The sequence below is a fragment of the Acromyrmex echinatior genome, chromosome 19 (genome assembly GCF_024713525.1).
Source record: "Acromyrmex echinatior isolate Ae372 chromosome 19, ASM2471352v2, whole genome shotgun sequence".
Lineage (NCBI taxonomy): Eukaryota > Metazoa > Arthropoda > Insecta > Hymenoptera > Formicidae > Acromyrmex > Acromyrmex echinatior.
The window spans coordinates 3,304,435-3,324,786 of record NC_141870.1 but is presented as its reverse complement, the minus strand read 5'-3'; the positions used below and the strand labels follow the sequence as shown (position 1 = coordinate 3,324,786).

General features: G+C 38.0%; 1 protein-coding gene across 14 annotated transcripts in view; it reads right to left on the bottom strand.

The window, feature by feature from the left end:
- The window catches only part of Ten-m (teneurin transmembrane protein Ten-m), a 569,521-nt gene that overhangs the window by 102,961 nt on the left and 446,208 nt on the right, over positions 1–20,352 (bottom strand). Inside the window, exon 2 of one of the 14 annotated variants that reach the window (XM_087416188.1) lies at positions 18,815–18,896. The exons of the other annotated variants lie outside the window; for them this stretch is intronic. The gene's annotated coding sequence lies outside the window, so the exon portion shown is untranslated. The remainder of the gene's footprint in view (positions 1–18,814; positions 18,897–20,352) is intronic. 14 annotated transcript variants of the gene reach the window in all.

Below are 20,352 nucleotides of genomic sequence, written 5' to 3'. Positions count from 1 at the left end.
AAAATGGTCGCAGCACGCGGATAGAATGACGGGGGTAAGTCTTCGGGGGCGCATTACTTTTAGCAATTCCATTGTCGCTACGAATGTTATTAGGGCATTACGGAGCAGACGGCGGATTAACGGCGTGACGGCGCACTGTTACGTGTTTCAATGGGCGAGCGGGAGGAACTCGTCCGTCAATGGGGCCTTTCGGTCTTTAAGCTTCCCCTTCCGCCCTTACTCGCCGTCTTCCGGTTTAGCGTCTCCTTAGAACTCGCTTCTTCGTCGCATTGGGCGTACTCCATTTACATTATCGTTCGTCTCATACAACGAATTAACTAACAATGAACATCTAAACTAATCTTAGAGCGAAATATTGTACAACAAAATCATAAACTCTATATTGATTTATATAAACACATGCATAATATATACAAGTTCTTAAATTAATACGTTACAAGTGTTCAAAGATTCTGAATCATTTAAGAAATTAGCTTTATTTTGTTACATTTTAATAGCTTCCTAGATTTGATATGTATAAGAATAACAGAATTTGTAAGATTTGGAAAATTTTTAATAAATACATCTCGTATTATACTATATACTACAATTTCTAAAATTAATATATATATATATATATATATATATATACACACATTACAAGCATTTCAAAGATTTTGAATCTTTAAAAAGTGAAACTCTAAGATTAAAAAAATTAACTTTATTTCGTTTTATTTTTAATATCTTTTTAGATTTTGTGTGTAAGAATCATAGAATTTTTAAGATAACAGCTATATCAAATTATTGTGATTAAATATATTTAATAGAATTACGAAACTATTTATATGTATTGAACCGATTAATTTAGATGCAATATTTATGCGCGTAATACATTTTAAGAGAACGCCGAGCGTTACGTTCAATAAATAGTTGTTCCAATGAGCAACTATTGAAATTAATCGCGATCCTAAGAAGTCGTTGACATCTAATTGAGCATGACGGCAGCAGTAGTTGTTAGATCGGGAGGTCAACTCATTATACGACTCATCGAGGAAATTGAATCTGCACAGAAGTAGAACCGATATAATCTATACGCCGTTAATATCATATATTGACTGGAGAATGAAATTGACTAGTTGAATAAAAGATAAAGTATCAATTTTTTAGTTGTCGTGTATTGTTTATCGCGATATTTTTTGCAATTCATTGTCAGTATTATGTAAGTATTATTTGTCAAACTAGGAGTTCATGCAAATGTAATTCGACGAGATATTATTACTCATTTATGCGTTCAGTGATAATTAATTTTGAGTGTAATGCTTGTGCACAAATATCAGCTATTTAGGGCATTAATAGATAATCGTGAAACAAAACGTAGCCATACGTGGTAATTACTGTATCCGAATGTACAATTATACGATCGACTCCTATCATTTCATCATAAATAGAGTGCGAGCAGCGGCAGAATCATATTGGAATGTAGATGTGCTGCGTAACAAACAATTTCACGAAATTAAATAGATAACGTAAAAAATTCAATGCAAAAAAAAATTAGTATAAAAATAAATATAAAGATTAATTTATGACTCAACATTACGTCCATTGTTTCTAAAACTCTCTTATTCAAGTTTTCAATTTTACAGTGCAGTTAAAGTACTCGTTTTTCAAATCAACTCCGCTCGCACTCGCTCGTTAAATAAATCTATTTGCAATACTCGCAATTATACACCTTGCTCGATTCTTACGGACAGCTGGTTCTGTGAGTAAAATTTCATGAACGCGTACCAATCCGATAACTGATAGAAAACCGACAGCTCGTTAGTTCGTTATTGCGGCGCACTTTTAAGCAGCAAACGATAAGTCACCGAACGCCTTCTAAAAAGCAGCGAATCGTCTCGACTTTTATGACAGGGTACAGGTAATTGCAAGCCAGATAATTAGATGCCGACAGCGTCAAAACTCGACTGCACCGACGCATTTTGGTAAACCAGCGCTCGCCGACATATTATCGGAGGTGGCTGACCTTGGTTACGTTGGGCATAATAATTACATGGAGGCATTTACGACCGCGGGTTAACTGTACCTGACCTCCCCTTTCTTCCCTCGTGCGAAATTTATTACTTGTACTTTCTCCAACCCCTCTCATCATTCGTTTCGTTATCCCCGATCGGCGTCTGCTATCACTATACTTTCCGAAGTCTCATCTCCTCCGCCACAGTGATTCTCAAAACCTTCTTAACCTGACAACCATGTTACTTGTCGTATTAAAATAGATTTATTTAATAATAGTATCAAATAAATTAAATTTGAAACTTGGAGTTTTTTTTATATTATTTCAGATTTGATTTTTCCTTTTTATTTCGTAAAAAAAAAAGGAAAGAATTCACTTATTTCTACATCATATTATCAGACTAAATTTATTAAAATCTCATTAAATTTGCGTTAAATAAAATTCCATATAAATGTAATATTCATAATTTTGAGTTACTCGTTTACCGAAATTCCGTCGGGACACGCCCTTTGAGAATGACTGCGCCATCATTTCTCTTCGGATCTAGTTTCTTCAGACTCCCTTCTTCGAAGCTGTACGCACGAATGGCCAAGAAACCTCTAACTATAAATACGCTCGCGCAACGTATCCACTTTTACAGTCGGCTTGCGTCTCTATCGATGTAAACTCGACCAGTCCAGTGGCGTTTATTGCTACCGTTTGCGCGAACTACCCCGATCGAGGCCAGGATGGGTCGGTCAGTGTTAACAGGGCCGTAGAACGCGATCTTGCTCAACCCTTGCCCTCTGCCGGACATGGCTTCATTAATCATTAACCGGCACATCGAGGATCGATGGCTTCCGCGCAATTAGCGATGGATGCCATAACATGAAGACTTGAATTTGTAGGACAGAAATCACAGAAATCATCTAAGCATATATATATATATATATATATATATATATTATATATGATCAGCATGTATCGTATGATATTATTCATCAGAGCCTAAATTGATTTACTATCGAATATATGTTTTCAGCTTATCAAATATACTGTGCGTATTACGTTATAAAATATTATTGTGTATTTTAACAGATTAAATATTTTTTTCTTCAATGATTAAAACTTTTGACAAACATTTCTATAATTGAAATTACATACTTTTAAAGATCTAGAATAATTTAATATTTTTTATTTATTATCGCAGCGATTTTACTAATCCATTAATTTATTTGATAAAATTAATTAATTTATTTCTAAAATTTTGTCAATTCAGTTTTCATTGACAAAAAACTTTTCTCTTTCAATGTTAACTGTTGAAATTTAATTACATAGAATAAAGATTAATATATTTTTCTCGTTTCCTTAATTTTTTATTTTAATTTGAATTTTATGTAATTAGCATTCTAATTAGAACTTAAAAAAGAGGAAAATTCATTATTTAATGAATTCCACATCATAACATTAAGAGAAAAACTATGTGAAATAATATTGTATTTAGGTAAATACAGTACGTTTATGTAAATAGAGAGCGTGATAAGATTGACATCTTAATTTCGGCTATGCATTTTTCACAAGCTATGTTCGGAAGTTGTCGTAAGTTCGCACATATTTAGCCGTGACATTTAAGAGGTCAGCGTGTTTAGTGACTCATTAACATTCGTTATCACGTCTCCGCCTTAATGAAAGGCGGCACCGAGGACGCGGTTTATGATTATCGAGGATTCCTTCTGACTACAAATGTTTCCTTCGAGTATGCGTGTCGCCGACGGCAAACTCTTGCGCTTTTCCTTAGCGTGAGACCTGTTCGCCGTTACTTTTACGATCCGGTCTTTATCGTCCATTCCTCGCTCCATTCGCACCGCGTATGTATGAGAGCGAGCGGAAAACTTTCCGTCGCGCGGCGCCGCGTCGGTTCGCGACTGCTTTAACCGGCCCTGAGCTCCTGTAGGATTGCCGTCGGGACTTCCCCGGCTAATCGGCGATTACGTTTTACGATGGGTTCCTCATATTTTTACGAGCGCCATTCCGCGGCAGAAATATTCTCGTTCGTTCCTCCCGAGCCTGAAGCTGGAAACGTGCGCCTAAAGATTTTTCCATGCCCGCGCGCGCAGCGACGCAGCCAGCCATCGTCGACGGCATGAATGTAACAACCGGCACACGCAAAATAATAAAACATAACCCCCGATAGCGAAATACCTCCCCGATGCGATTATGTATTTTATAGCGATCCGATAATTCGATGGCGTCGAACGAAAATTAATTTCCATTTAATCGCACCGATATTTCTTAATCCGCTACGCGTAAATTGCGTCGAATTCTGATGAGTTGCATATATCATGCCACGTGCCGCGTGTGTGAAATTGTATTAAAATAATAATATATTCTGGAATTCGAAATATGTTCTAAACATGTTGAGAAAATGTCTTTAAAAATAATTTTTCTACATCGCAACTATATATTAAGCCTTTTTGCGTCGTAACTTTTTTATTTTCATTTTGGTAAACGTGCGAAAAATATTCCGTCGCATAATACGATGCTGATACTTCGAGGCAGATTATCGGAGGATTTCGACGACAAAAGCAGGCGAGCCTTTGCGGTTTTCCCGGGCCTCTAGAGGGAAGGAAAATCTGAAGGCTGCAGCATCGTCGTCGCTCCATTTCATTGCTGTCAATTTCGCATACGAGATATTTCATTAGGACGCGGTCAGAGAGGAAAGGGGAGCCCCTATATGTCCTCATGTGTCCCTAGACGCTGATCATCGTGCAGAGAAGACGTATGAAAAAAAGGAGGGGATTACGCTGAGCTTTTACTCGCGGGAACAGACGGTGACTCAAACCCTCGCTCCCTTTTTCTTTCCCGGAGTATGCATTTTCATATATTGGCATTCATCGGGCTTTTGTGGTTAGCGATATATGAATATCATTACCGGATATATATTTTATGGTATTGCAGGCTGACGCCGTGACGGATCGATCGGCTATGCGCAGCGAGAGGCACGCGCGCTTCATAAAGTCCCAGCGCAGGAACGAAGGAGAGATCGACAATGGGTTTCCTCGCTTTCTTGATTAGTCCCGCGAATTTCTCGCGCACGTCACACCACGTCGTCGATCTCCATCCGCGAACGTCCGACTGCCCGTACTATACAGTTTGAGGGCGACGTGTGAAATTAGATTGTATATTGTCGGCTTAGGAATTTAGTAAGGGTGGGATTATAGTTGAGTATAATACCGTAGAGTTCCCATGACCTTATCATTATTGTTCACAATGAGTTCCGCAATTGTTATGCTTCAGCTGATCCGGCTAAACTTCATGCCTTGCTCGTGCCTCTCGAGCTTTCAAATTTCGTTTTAAATGTGAACATTACAAACGTATTGATTAATTATGATTTAATTAATTTTCCCCAAAAAGCAAAAATGGAAAAATAATTTAATTTCATTTTTTTCTCCCTTAAAAATATGAAACTTGAAAAGATTGAAGTTATATATAATAAATAAACATACTCTTTTTTAAATGGTAAAGAAAAGAAGTTCTTAAATAGATCCAGTAAATAAGCATTACTTTTTTAAAACGTTTACTTCCTTCAATATTTTAAAATTTTCAAACTTCAAACATAAATAAATTAAATTACAGTATATCTATATTATTAGGATAACATTTCTACTCACTGCTATAAACAAATTTTTCCTCAGTAAACTTTTATCGAAATTCTACATTTTTATATATAGTTTCAACTTATAAGTAATAAACCTACGAATTGTTCAAACGTAAAGTACCTTACGCCAGTATTTTCCACTGACGTAGAGTCGAAGCGAGAAGATGGTGTTTCCCAGGAGGTGCGATCATCGATAATCGAGAAACAAACTCGATTACGGAGGAAATCCGTGCTCGCGGAGGTGTGGATGCAGGGTATTCTTTTCGCCAGCTCGTCGTTGATCGATGAGCTACAAATGGCATAGGAGGGTCGCTCGATAAAACGAACCACCGACCCCTCTACACCCAGAATGGATGCGTTTTGGGGGTGTGTAGCTCGCGCAATAAGAAGAAGTTAATGACGCTGCAGCGGAGAATTATCTCTCGGCTTCACCCGGGCAGAGGGGTGGCTTCTAGGGGAAGATACTCCACCTCATCCCTGAACGCGTAACGCGATATCGAGGAAACTGACGGCGGTAAAAGGAAAAAGCGAGAATCCACGAAACCCCTTCGTAGCGTCAGTTCCAGCTATATCGAGCTCTGAACGGGATCTCTCCCTTATTTAACCTGAGAAAAGTTTAGCAGAGACGATAAAAGCAAAAAATAAGATACAAATAGAAAACATCAAGGTGTAACTTAAAAGAAAATATATACATATATACGTATAAATTTTTATATTTAATGAGGAAGAAATGATAAGAATTATTCGCGTTTATATAAAAACCTAACGGATGTCTTACATTCATATTCTATCGAATTTATCAAATTGAATAGGTTGCTAAAATTGAATAAATTAAATGGGTTCTACATTAAAATATCTAAGTTCATAGAATTACGTTTTACGCTCTTCATTTTTTGATCTTATGCGAATGTCTTGATTGTTTTTAAACAGCTAATACTTTTTTTATTCTTATTATTGTCTTTATACATTGCTTGAATTTGATTAAATCTGAAACCATAAGTATTAACAAAGCTGCAAACGAGCGACGCAAGTTTTTCGACGAGACACGTAATTAGGGAACAAAGCCGGAATCTGTGGAAGAAGTTCTGTAAGCTTGATTGGCTTCACGAACGGTCGAATGGCTGATTCGGGATTTTAGGTTTCTAAGGGTCCGAAGGGTCAGTCCCCGGGGTATTCACTGACGCATACGCAAAGAGGCGCTCTTCCTAGGAAAGGAAACTTCGAATTCTCCTCTTCGAATTTTCTCTTGTTAGAGAAACAAACGACATTTCACAGTGGAAGCGAAAAAGCGTGTCTGAGTGAATGAGTTGAATGAACCGTTTGCAATTGAAGAGTAAAAAGCAAGTACCAGTTACGTTTCTACATTTACTTTTTTTTATAAAATGAACTAACTACATGTCAAAATACAGTAGCGAAAAATAGCTATCTTTTTTTTACAAAACGATTAAATATTTCCAATTTGAAATATTTAATCCTGTCCGTAACTTATAATTCTCGATACTCAACTGGAATACCTGATCCTTACAATCGGTGCTACTGGGTTACGTCTATCGGTCACCATATTGCCTGAGGTTGTAGAAATACGTCGACGATACTGATATCGACGTCCCGCGAGTATCTCATGTGAGAAGTTTGCTCGCTCGCTCGTTTACTAACTCGTTCGCTCATTCGTGAGCGTGTAGATGAGTGCAGCTCCAGATTGCAGGTACACACGTGCACATACGTGCACATACGTGCACACACGTGAAGGTAGAAGCGGGGTTGGCAGCTGGCGTAGCGATAACAATACCCGCGGTGCTCATATAGCAGTCAGAGCCCTGCACTCGCGCTGCTCGGTGCATATATGTGTATATGCGAGCGTTCTGAAATCTCGAACTGCCCTGCGGCCGTTCGTGCGCTCTCGCGTTGCTCGCATTAATCGCTCCCCCTCACCCCGTTTCCTACCCCTGCCGTCTATCGCACACTCCGACCACATTTTTGTAACGTTTCAGAAAAAAGGAGGGAGGCAGGGTGGTGTATCCCATGCAATGGATGAAATTACATCGACGCGATATCCACGCGTTTCGGTAGGAGATGATCGCGTGTATTTTTTCTGCACGGTCGCGTTTGCTATTATTTGCCTGTATCATTTTATTAACACCCACCCTCTCTGCCTGAGTGGCGGGGTAAGGGAAACATATAACCCAGATTCGGATTGAGGTTGAAATTTAGCGAATTTCGATTAGTATTGTAAAATGAAATCATGCACGATGTTTTCAGATGCAGCTGACATTATTTTAACTCCACGCAATTTTGCATACACGGATTTGGATATTTTGTAGGGCCATCTCCATGTATCTAACTCTTCGAACCGATCTGTGCAATCCGACGATACGTATTTATCTCTGTGATTCGATTTCCCCGCGTTTTGGACAAATCAGTTCTGTGGCGAACCACGAACCGTGTCAAATATTACCGCACGGAAGCACAACATTTGTTCCTCAGAGAATAGCCATTTTTTATAAACAAACATAAAAAACTTGCGGATGCGTTACATCGTGGATATCGGAATATCAAAAGATTTTGTCGTCACGTTATTCATTGTTGTCGTTTAATAATAAAAGTATTACGTAGAAAATAACCTTTAATAATTTTTTTTGAATGTTTTTGTTTTATAAAAATTTCACGATCCGCATTTAATAATACCTAGGATAAGTTTAAAATTATTCCCAAGTTATCTATGGACGATCAATAATTACAAAAGGCTATTATAAATCTATTTATAGGTTATAAATAAAATTATATTTAGTATTTGATGTATTTTTAGATAAACTTTATATGTCACATTACCTGGCTATATGGAAAACAATATGTAATATTAAGTGCGAAGGAATATAGTAATTTGAAACGTCTATCAAAATGTCAAATTATAAAATGTTTATACGAATTATACTTTTAATTGAAATCCTCCATGTATAGATATGTACGTGGTCGTCCATTCTTAGTTTAATCGGAACCATTGCACGTTTGTTAGAATTACTTGAAATAAATCACGTAGCAACGACTTTCTGTTTACCACGTAAATACCACATACATCGAAACTATATATTTTTGGAAAGAAAAACGTTACCGAGATAAACAAACGTTTGCATTGTTTATTCGATCTTCGCATGAAGTAATAGAATAAACGAAAGGACAATATGATAACTTTTTTCCAATTGTATATATATCTATAATTCATTTCTGTTAAATGTAAAAATTGAAATTTGCACATCTATGTTACTTACTGATATAATTATTGAGATTCATGATTATCGTGAGATTCGAGTTGTCCGATTGACAATTAAACTATGACGTAAATCATTGACATAAAATTGCGGAAACACTATAAGTACGAGTATCTCTTCGTTTCCTGTGTCGCACGTTTATTTATATCACAAGGTTATTGTGCGTTACGAACGGAAGCAATGAGGTCAGTTATTGGCACTTTGATGACGGTGCATCCGCGCGAATCGAACGAAACGAATACTTTTTTCCGCGGATATTACGCTGCAATGTTGCATTCCTGGTAGTCTGCGCCATATAACATGTACGTTTTCAATTCGGATCAGCACGGTTGTGCGGCCGTGCCAGATTTCTATAATCGGTTGCCCATTTAGGCCAACCGATGGATGTAGCCGAAACGATGTCGTCACAAATAAAAGCGCGTCGATGTTACTACCTGCAGGGAAAATTGCTGGACAATCCGTTTATTTGTTAGATATCGATATCGAAATATAGTTATTTCACTACACGGGCATGAATATTCGTAATAAGTACTACTCTCGAGTCCATATCGGCACGTTTATATGGCATTTGTATATTTTTTTAAATACTATATATTTGTCGTTTGTTCAAATTTACAGACCGGGGTTTGGATATGACGTTTGCTTTTTAATCTACGCACAGTTGCACGTACTCGCACTTTTCATAGTTATTGTATTTACCGACGAATGTATTTTCGATAATTCGTATCTATACAATTTTGGTATAGACGGTTAAAATTTAGAAATCCTCTAATTAGAGTCTGGCCATCTTCTCCCCGATTGGTCCGACATTTTTCAACTATTCTATTTAAATGCATAATGAAAATACATTATGCTTTTACTTAAGTGCATGATGCATGGCCATGGACTTGATGTAATAGTTATGATTAGATACTATTAAATTTTTACGTTTTTCAAATTTTAATTGCCAACTAGTCACCAGAATGTTCGTTCGTCAAAAACTATAACGCTTATAGAGCGTCTCTATAGAGCTGCAGAGTGGATATAAAGAGAGTGACGCCAATTAGCCGGAACTCGCCATTTTGTGTCCTATATCTGGGGTATCTATATGATGCAATTCCTCGTCTTAACCTCTTTTCTCTTGAACGTTGTCTTCTTTCTAACTAACAGTAAGGACACTTAATGGCGGAGTTACTCAGTATTAGACACATGCATTGGCGCCACTCTCTTTATATCCACTCTATAGAGCAACTTACAGCGTCACTGTAGAGTGAGATAAAGTGAGATAACACATTTTTCTCTTTTGCACAATTTCGATGAAAAATGGCAGTCACTTCAGGTGGCCAGACTCTGATTAGAGTAAGGCACTATAACACAAGTATTCGCATCCGCCATTTTTAGTTCTTTCCTTACTCTCCTCAAGAGTTGCTCCTTTCCTCAATCCTTTGTTCTCTTTCTACTCCATGGCTGAGCTGAGAAGATCGAAGAGAAAAGAAAGAAAGTTGAAAAGAGAACAAAAAGTGGGGACAGGACTAAAAATGGTGGATGCGAATACCTATATTCTAGTGTTCTAATTAGAGGTCTCTACTAGAATTCAGATTTTTTTTTTTAGGCTTGATATATGTATACCGCAAAGGAAATCAGTGGTTAAGAACACCGGAAACGCGAGCGTATCTTATGTTATCGGTATCGACGCGACGTTACTTCGAAAGCGATGATGAAATGGCCACGACCAACAAGATCTACGACGTGGACTTCCGTCGTGCGAATCCGTACGTGAAATTCATTCGCACAAGCAGACATCGACGCAGTTTTCAATCGGCTGGCATCTATCAATCATCGAAACTCTTGTTTTCTCCTTTTTCCGTTATCGCCTCTACCCCTTCCTGTTCATCGGCGCTCTTTGGCTGTCTCCCCGACCTCCGTCAACTCATTCGTTTTTTCCCTTCCCTAAGCGTGTTTCCGACTCCCCCGAAAATATGCACCATACAAATAAAACGACGCAGGCTGCGCAGCGCATATCAATGCTGTTTTTATCGTATCGGCGCGCGACAAACGAGCGCACGGTTCAACCCTTCTTCCGCCCCTTTTTTTCCGAACTATTGTGTTTTATCCGTGGGACAGGCATCGCCCGTATATTGTTGGCAACGTAATTAGTGATTGTTGCTGTTCAAATCGATAACGAGAGCGAAATGAGACCGTCTTCGAACAAATGGTCACTTTAACTGAGGATACATTTTGTCAAAATACATTTTGTCGAAATGTCGAAATAGAAAAAAGATAATCCATGTAATAGATAACATTCCAATAACAATTGACGTTATAAAAATGTAAAAGTTCCAAAGTTTCCGTCTAAACGTTAGAGAGAAATCGATATCCCAGTTTGCTATTTTGCATAGTCAAGAAATTTACGAGTTTTTGGGAGACGAATGTTCATATTTTATTTTGTTGACGCTCGAGAGAGCTCTACAGTTTATGGTACCTGTTACGTATAAATCTGATCTGATGGCCTCTGAAAAAAAAAGTGCAACATCCGGTGTTTCCACGTGACTTTATATCGATCGGACATAACTTTCCTGAATGCGTAAATATGCATACTGCAAGCAGCGAGCAGAGAAATCAATAAATATATAAATTCTGTACCGCTTCCAGTTAATTTTACTTCGATCTCTTACAAATAAAATGTATCTCTTTGTAAATCCCGAAAATATGATAATATCAGTCATACAGAATTATAAATATATGTACATTAAGGTAAAGATTATAATAAGAGATAATATAAAAGTCCCATTATTTCTCGATATCCATCTATTGATCTACCATAATAGTCCGTTTGAATCTTCATGAAGAACTTTTATTCAACAATTCCGATTCTTAATGACTTACCCGTGCACAATTGTTACAGATCGACAACGAATCTCGCGGAACAATATTCCGGAGTTACTCATAATACACGTTCCTCTACATAACCACTCACCATAGATCATCCCGCGCTATATAACGCTTAGCCGCGCACGCAATACGGCGCCACGCATTTCTCCCAGATTTTCTAGCCGCTTCTTTTGTCCTGGTTTCAAAAAGCTGAAATTTTTTTCCTCCCCCGGGCGGATTCCGCATTGTAAGCAAATCCCGTGGGAGAGGAGGCGTGGAGGACAGTCGCGTCGAGGTATCGTCGTTGGGATTTGGGGGTGCGGAGGGTGTCAGGGGACGCAGTAGGAGATCGGGTTTGAGAGTGGTGAGACGAGAAGGGGGGTACCGAGAGAGTGAAATGGAAGGGGAAGGGGGAAGGAGGGAAAGGGTGGCCGCGGTAAAACGGACGGTACACCACTGGGCACAAGAACGAAAACATTGCACTCTCTCGGCCAACAAGCCGGGGTTCGTTGTAATTAGTTCCTGCGGAGCGAGAGTTGAGCCAGCTCAGCACACAGACGCATACACACGCGCCGTCGGCCATTGCGCGAACGCGAGCGCGCTGGAGCACATACAACGAAGGGAGTGAAAGAGAGAGGAGGGGTGAAAGGGGAAGAAGAGGGAGAGAGAAGAGAGCTCCGCGCTATTGCGGCAACGCTGATGGCGGAGAAGCAAATAGGACGCAATAAACACGGCACTACATCATCCGTGGGCAACCCTTTATGCGACGAGACCGGGCGCGGTGCAAAATCCCTATGGACGGACCAGGCTCTGGGCACGCTGCATCATGGTGGCAAGCGAGCGAGCGAGCGAGCGAGCGAGCGAGCTTCCGGCGCGCGGACTGACAAAAAGCTCCAAACGAGTCGGGAATCAGGAGCGAAGAGATCGTGACGGACCAAACGCGAGAACCGCAATGTGAAAATATGTATTCGAACGTGGGTATGACGGTATATACCGAGTATATACCGAGATGACTTCTGATATTTAGGCATGAGGGTACCCTCAGGAGGATGCTGTTAAAGATTAGTACAATGTGGTTTCTGAAACAGGTAGCTCTCCATAGAACTCCACAACATAGAGGTACCTCTATTATATCCTTAGATGTCTTGTCAGTACTATGTGTATGATACCATCAGATTCCTTGAATTTCTAGTGACAAATTGATTTTAATAATCCTATCTAATTATTAATTAAAAATTAAAAATTAATGAACATTTCACCCTAATAAAGTTCTTTTCATCGAATATTCCTATCCTATACGTTCATAGAAATACACTCAAGAAAAAACTCTTTCATTCTTTTTCTACTACTAACATTCCCATCGCAGAATCTCTTTATTGAATTTGCGCACAGACAGTGCTCGATCTTAGACCTCTCGCCTCTTCCTCGAATCTTCCTCTATCTCTTGAGATGATGATGATGACGGGCAAGCGACGACGTTGGAACAATGACGGCAGTTGATGTCGAAGCGCGATGGCGCTTATACGCGCAAGTTGTGGCTGAAGCACGACGATGAAGCTTTCATGAATGCGGCGATCTTGAGATAAACAATCGGCGCCATTGTGTGTAAAGGGGAGACATCGCGCACCGGCCAATGGCAGGGCTTCTCGCATGTTCTCGTGCACGTCTTGGCTTTTTCCTTCTTTCTACATTTTGCCGACGCTCTCTTCTCACGAGAATCACGTCGGGACCAAGCACAGTGCTTGGCTTGTGTCCATCCAGCTGGTCGCGATTGAACGGTCTGCTGATTCCTCACATATAGAGAAAGAGAGAGAGAGAGAGCGAGAGCGAGAGAGAGAGAGAGAGCGAGAGCGAGAGAGAGAGAGAGAGAGAGAGAGAGAAAAGAGAAACTATGGCCACTCTAGCGGAGTGGCCGACGCGGACAAATTGATGGCGACGATGAATTTACGAGATTGACGCAATTGTCAAGAACGCGAATATGCGTTTTGATTCCGAGCTGAACGACAGCTAAAACGTTGCCAGCCGAATTGTTGAAAACCGACTCGCGGGGATCACATCGCGCCGCCTTCGTACTGTTTAAAACAACTAACGTTTCATTATGTCATTATGGTATGGTATATAATTTACATGCAACATAAAAACGCAACACAGTTATATATTCGATGCAATAATCGAATCGTTTTAGTTTTAATGTAAAAGAATTGCTATGGAATTATCTATGAACACGATAATCATATACAATTGTCGCTCATTGCGTATAATCAGTGAATATATCTTGGTAATGTATTTAATTCATATTTAGAAAATGTTATTCCTCTTCATAGGATTATCTATCTCGTGATAATCAACTCACGCGAAACAGAGTGCTTAAATATATCGAGTCATCATACTTAACAGAATTAGACATCTTTTTAATATTCCCTTCAGATTAGACAAACGATACTGAGAAAGAAATATGAAGAAGCGGATTGAATTCAGTTATGAGATCTCGGAGCTTAACTCCGCGCGAGGCAATTCGGCTTAATTAATCCTGCTGCTGGCAGACGTCGCGAACGACTTCGCGCGTTGAAGTCATCTCTTAATTAACCAACGACAATGCTCCGGCTTGATGGCCTTATGTATCACAATTAACGTTAACATAAGATTACCGCGAAGAGATTCCTTAAGTTTTCGCTCAAACGAAGGCGCGCATGAAATATCTTAGTACAATTTGCAGATATCTTATATTTTTGAAAGCTTTCAGAATGACAACCTTTAATAAAGATAGACGCCGTCAGTAATGTTGCAGCGTAAAATATCTTTAGTTTAATTCAGATAAAAATCTATAACTAATAATAGCTCATGGCAGAAAAATAAATTTTCAAAAGTATTCAATATCTCATTAATATATAAAGTAAAATATTAAACACATATTTTCATAGTGTAATAAATGTTCAGATAATAAAGATATTATATCGCAATATTTTATTTTCAATATTATTATGATGATATTAAATATCAAATGTCAAAATTAAAAGAATTAAAGGATCATTGTAATATTAAATTATTTTATCGACTATCATTAATAATTTAAAACGTTGACCTTTAATTTACGCGAAATTGTACGGAAAAAGTTTTGGTAAACATGATATTATTATTAATTGATATATGAATCAGGAATATTGATTTTTGTACAATTATATATTATAATCAGTATTACAGTAATTGAATTAATATTATGCGTTAATTTAACGAGATACATTAATGTTCGACACTGAATATCTATTATCAACGTTATAAATAAATGGCCTCTCATCGCATCGTTTCCTCTCGCGAGAGCCTTCCATTCTCTGCTCGCCTGTCTCATCGGATTACTATGATTTGAGCTTAGGAATGATTCATCTTCTAATTGCATGACGGACCACCCTCCGGTTCGCCATAATCAAAACTCCGGTCGCTCATTAATCACCTCGGTCGCCACTATCCTTCGTGCCAAAGGTGCAAATGCCTCGATGAATTGTCGTTCAGAACAAGGAAGAAAGAAGCACAAGGATGAGGAGACAATGGCGCGGAATGTTATACACCGTTTTCCACCCTGAGATTAATTTTTTAGTCGTCGAACGATTTATCATCCCGAGAGCTCCTTCGCGTGATCAATACTTAAGTCAAAGTTGAAAGCCGCATTGTCTTGGGGATAAGGCGTTGGGGGAGTCGATTTATCAAGGGAGTAACCCCTGCGAAGCGAAAATTTGATTTCCGCGAAATTATCGTTAATTAAATCGCTATTCGCTTCAAATCGATATTTCGATAAATATCAATTTGCGTCGAAATTTTGAAATGTGTAATATGCAAATTACATGACTATATTTAGAATAGATAGACTGCGGCGTGTTTCAACGATGCGCGTGTCGTTCTCCTGGGTTTACCATACTTAGCGAAATATAACCATTAGTCACGCTATAATAAATGCTATCAATCAATCCAATCTGCCTATCCCGTCTGTATTATTTTACTACCTTTTTATCTACCTGCCTATCGCATCGACTGCCTCGCGTGTTCGCAGTAATGTCGATTCCACGTTCGTCCATCAGGATCAGGATATATAATAACTGTAACGAACTTTCAAGTCAAACAGCTGCTTTCGAAGGATCGACTCGCAGATAAATACAATATACTTAAGTACTTAAGAATACTTAACATTTTAACACATATCATGTTATATAAAATTGTTTTGCTACTCTTGTTTTGAATACTTATGACTTGATTATAAAAGATTAATTAAGATTAATTTTAATAATTGTGTGTGCTGAACTACTGGTGTAATAAAACCTCTAATTTATACAACAAATCAAAATAATTATACAGTGATTATATTATGCAACTGATTATGTTTACTTATTTATGAATAACACAATATTCTTATAATCGGCACATTCTCTATCACTTAAAAATATTATAAATATTATAATATTATATATATTAAAATATTATGTAATATTGTGCACAATTAATATATAATATTTATCTGCAATTATATTACTCATTAATCACAATACAATCCTTCTCATTTTTTTCAACTTGATTTCTTTTCGTCACGGAAATCGACTTTCCCAATGTCCATACAGAATTTTCCGGACTTTTCCGCGATAGTTTCAACAACACGGTGAAAAACACGCGTCGACATATTCGTGAAACATGCACGAGCAGGTGCAACGACAATGGAAATCGGTGAGCGCAGCTGCGCTTAATGAGTGATGGATCGCGGTATGCGCTTTACAACACCTCCGCGTCAGTCGTGCAATTGCTTGTACTCGCGCCAGATTTCACACCTGTTTGGCGCTTTTAGTCAAACGCTTCTTAGTCATTTGTCTCGTTTAATACATTGACGGTTATTCGTGATCGACAACTTTTCAGTGATGCTTTGATGGTCGCTAGTGATCAGTGCTACTAAATTTTCTAAAACGCTTGTAAAACTAAAAAACACAAATAAACAATACCAGGCAACAATTTAATATAAAATTTTAAAAAGCATAAAAATAACTTGATAACACAAAGTGAAAAATTCATCGCATTAATTTGATTATATAATTATACTTCATCATTTTTCAAAAAAAAAAAAAATTTTGTTAAAATATTTTGATTGTATTATAACCTTTTTTCGAATGTATATTTGCATAAATGAGAATACAATCCTAACGCCACCGCAACGTTAAACACAAATTTCAATGGCAGGAATTGGTAAAGCGCACGAAATGGAAAAGTGAATTGATAAAATTTATTAAAAGTTATATTTATTTTTACCATTCGCTGGTATACATACACTGCGAACCATTATCTATAAAGTGTTTATTACATTCACGATTTCATTACCAAATTGCAATTTTATTGTCGCGTCACGTCACGAGCCCGAAATAACGTTTCTACCAGCGTGTATGCTCGCCTCCGGGCGTACCGGAATTCGTATGGTCGAAAAGTTTCGTTAAAAGTCTCGTAAGCCCTGATGGGATCATCCCTCCGTAATCACAGCTATTACCTTGAACGCGCTTGTGTCGGCGTGCGTTGCACATGTACGAAACGATGCCCGAGGCAATCGATAATCCGACGTGAGTAAAGGTGAAAAGGGGTAGGTGCGAAACGAGCGGCGAGGGAGAGTGGAAGATTTTCACGGATAATCAGGGGGTGGTAGATTTTGTTCACGCTAAAGATGAGAACGAACGCTGAAGAAGCACCGATATATCGTTCGATACACTAGCCGTACAATAACATGTCATGTGATATAATAAAGTATTTCACGCCTCCTTTTGCATCGATAATGGAAACTATTTTGGATTTTATTAACGCGGTGATCAAGTATACCTATGAGATTATATTGAAAAAATTGTACTTATTTTTATTACGCAATATTAATGTTAACACCAAGAATCAAAGAATTTTTATATGAGATTGATATTTGTAAATATTTTAGAATTATTTAAATAACACAAATATAATAAGTTAATGCATAGTAGTATAAAATTCATATTTAAATTTTTTTTAAATCGAATATCTGAATATCTGAATCGAATAACTGAATTTGTATATATTTTTATATTGAATTATAATATAAAATAATAAAATACATATTTTTGCGTTAAATATTTGATTAATATATTCGAATACGTGTTTAAGCATTCCACGTTATAACTATAGGGCATAGAATTTTGGGGTTGCCGCTTACGCTTATCAGCATATTAGGTTACTTGGTTATTTGGGTGTTGGATTATGCAAATTTGCAGGTATTAGTATCTCCGATCGATTAATTTACACGTATATTGTCACATTACAGCAGGCAGTATTCCGTTAGTAAATGGTTTCACAACAACAAAATATGCCACGTGATTGCGTAAACTTAAATCTTCATTAATTTTGCAAGAAATCTTATGAAATGGATATATATGTATATATATATATATAATATACACTCTTATCTGAACAATTTGTTAAACTACGATATAAGGAAGTTTCCTTTGGAACCGGTTCTTATTGAACAATGGAATCAAATCGCCCGAGGAACCGAGAGAAAAGGGTGCTACGTAGATAATGATATTCAGAGGTAGTGCAAACTTTTCGCATAAATGAAGACTAAAAGATGAATAACCTCAGCGGAATTAATGAGGAATTATCGGAAAAATAAAGAGATAGGGTAGCGGAACATTTTAAATAAAAGACCTCGCAATCGATCGAACGGTATTAAATACGTGAACAAGGAAGTTCACTGAAGACTGGAAAGGTTTACAATTCCTTTTGCAAATTGATGATCTTTACGGTGTAAAATTAGACTATGTGACAAGTACTAGATAGTTAATATGGTTTATTTAACGCGCTAATCTTAAATGCTCTCCTTAAATCTTCTCTTCTCATAGATATTTCATCTAGAGATTTTTATGATGCGATAACTGTTTAATAATAATGCGCGATTACGGATACAAACAAAATGAGATGTAGTTATCGATAGATTGAAATGAAAGCTACCACACACGATAGTAATTATAGCACATACGATAATAATTTATCAAACAATGAATATTATATCAATCGATTTATTGTACTTACGCTAGAGAGAGGAATTATAGATTCGATTATACGACGAATTATAAATCCTTGGCGATTGTGATAGTTTCGAGAACCAACTCACCTAAAACAAACAAAAAGGAACATTTCGTCAGACAAATTTATATAGAACAAATACATATATTTTATGTTCTCATATAAATCTAATTTATTGTAAACTAATTTATTGCCGCGAAGATGTATGATGTATGTGAAAATATTGTAATTGTTATAATGTAACAAATCATGTTTTGGTACATTCAAATAGATTCCAATCACGTGTGGCCGCTGCAATATTCTACTGAAAGCAATCAGTATGCTGTTACGCAATCGTATGTATGCAGCTTTAGAAAGCTTCGCGAAATATAATATTCTCGATGCGCAAAAATATTCATGATAAAGTTTCAGTTACAGCTGTAAATTCGAAATCATACGTACATCAAAAGACATGGACTGCGCCATCCGTGTAAAATTAGTCAACAAAAATGAAAAAAATAGAACGCAAAAACAGCCAATCTCTACTTCTTTCTATTCGACCAACCACAATATCCTAGAAAAAGAGAGAGATGAGCTTTTCACACTCTTCACACGCACACGTACACATTCTCTCTCTTTTTCTCTCATTTTTGTTGACCACATTAGATACAAATGACGGAATTCATGTGTCTTCACAATCCAAGATTTGTGATTTTAAACGAAATTTAGTGTGCATTGTATTTTCGAGTATTATTTCGGTATGGTGGGTACAGATACGAGATAACGTTAATATCTACCGTATCGGCAATAGCTTTTAATGAAATCCTGTCGATGGTTTTGCCAGCAGCATAACGCGATTTTAATATCCTCCTTTAATTGGGAACGAAACTATTAATTGCCAGGAGGAGAGGGCAAATTCATCTTTGCGCTTGAGCGAAATAGGGGAAGAGGGCGACGGAGTATCGCAGTCGAGAGGGGTTGCATATTCCGGGGGATGCGTCTCCACAGCTCTTGGCGTTTCAACCTTCTCGGCCTTCCACATTTCGTCCCTTCACCACCCGCACTATATATCTCCACCGTCGCCTTCCTCTCTTGCCTTCTCTTCTCGGCCAATCTCCTATCTCGGTACTCCACCTCGCGGGCGCATATTGAAATATAATTAGGGGTGGTTTAATAAGCGACGGTCTGCGGCTTTCGCTAAGTCTCAACAGCGTAAGCAGCGGCCTGTTAACCGATACGTCGGCCGTGTTCTCGTCTAACGAGCTACGAACTACGAGCACGCTGAGCTTTGCTGCGGTTGCATCGCGCTCGGGCACAAGCCGTCATGAAATGTGCAACGTGCGTCGACTGCATTCGACAGGCTTTCGAGACGGACTGCTCGTTTCGATGTGCGCGCAAGTGCTCTCGCGGATGCGTCGTACGTTGAGAGAACAAAATTTTATATTCGCTTTTGATACACTTCGCGGGGTTATCTTCTCTTTGTGCAGATTATAGAGTTTCATGGAATTGCGCGAGTACACGTTCATGGTTCATGGAATTATGATGACCGGAAATGTAACTCGTTT